Below are 1,250 nucleotides of genomic sequence, written 5' to 3'. Positions count from 1 at the left end.
CCAAGTCTTTCCGTTTTCTAACAAATTGGGCGATGCCATTCTTTCTTATGGAGGCATAGAATTTCATTGGTATAAATAGTACATTTTCTTGATCTATTTACCTGATGAGGGGCATCGGGGTTGGTCTTATATCTTAGCTATCTTAAACAATACTGAATAAATATAATTGTGCTGGTAGTTTTAGTACCGTCTTGTTTGTGATCTTTTGGTTAAATGCCCAAAAGTGGGATTGCTGTGTCATAGGGGAGTTCTATGTGGAGTCTTTTGAGGAACCTCCATACTACTTTCCAAAGTGGTTGAACAAGTTTATACTCCCACCAAGAGTGCAGTAGAGTTCCCTTGTGGTCACATACCCTCCAGCATCTGTTATTGTAAAAGTATGGAATGGTACAGGAATTTGCCTGTCATACTTGCGCAGGGCCATTCAAATCTTCTCTGTATCGTTCCAATGTTAGAGTACGTGATGCTGAATAGAGCATAGAACATGTTTTATACATAAAGTGTAATTGATTTTCTTAAACTAGACAATTCAACAAAAAGTAAGTTTAAAACAATTTTCATGAAATTTTAGAGCCATGTACTTCTTACATAAGCACACATTTAAGAATAAAGTCAAGAATGACATGTCAAAAACAAAATAATTCCAGATATTTATTGTTCAAGAGATGTGTAGGTGGAGGAATTCAATTATTCTATACAAGGCACCTGTGATAATGAACACTGCAGCAAGTGTTAAGTTTTGTTAAAAGTTTTAATGGTTTAAATATATTTAATTTTGGGAATTTGCTTATATATGCTAAAACTAGGACTGTTTGGCAGGTAATAAAACTTTTCGATAAAGTATTTAAGATTTATGTTAACAGACATATGCTACTATGTATGTATATTTCAGAGTTTATAGAAACATTACTAATGAGAAGTTGCCAAGTCTTTGTGTAAAGGAGCAGAATAAAGAGTTAAGACTTTGTTAACTACACAGTTTCTGTTAAAACTATAAGGCTTCCTTATTTTATTTTATGTTTTTTAATTTTTGGGGGGTCCAGTCGCGGGGCCTGAACTATGGGCCTGGGCACTCTCCCTCAGCTCTTCAGCTCAAGGCTAGCGCTCTACCACTTGAGCCAGAGCGCCACTTCCGGCTTTTTTCTTTTTGCTTATGTGGTGCTGAGGAATCAAACCCAGGGCCTCATGCATTCAAGGCAAGCGCTCTACCACTGAGCTACCTTCCTAGCCCCTGGCTTCCTTATTTTATA

General features: G+C 36.7%; 1 non-coding gene across 1 annotated transcript; it reads right to left on the bottom strand.

Annotated features, from left to right (window-relative positions):
• Positions 1–373: 373 nt before the first annotated feature.
• Positions 374–479, bottom strand: LOC122098305. The gene has a single exon (XR_006145721.1). It is a non-coding gene; the product is annotated as a U6 spliceosomal RNA (small nuclear RNA).
• Between the last annotated feature and the right edge of the window lie 771 nt (positions 480–1,250).

Source organism: Dipodomys spectabilis, unplaced genomic scaffold (genome assembly GCF_019054845.1).
Source record: "Dipodomys spectabilis isolate Male_0828 unplaced genomic scaffold, ASM1905484v1 ptg000472l, whole genome shotgun sequence".
In the NCBI taxonomy this organism is placed as follows: Eukaryota; Metazoa; Chordata; class Mammalia; order Rodentia; family Heteromyidae; genus Dipodomys; species Dipodomys spectabilis.
Note: the sequence above shows the minus strand (reverse complement) of the source record. Positions and strands in the feature narration are given on the sequence as shown.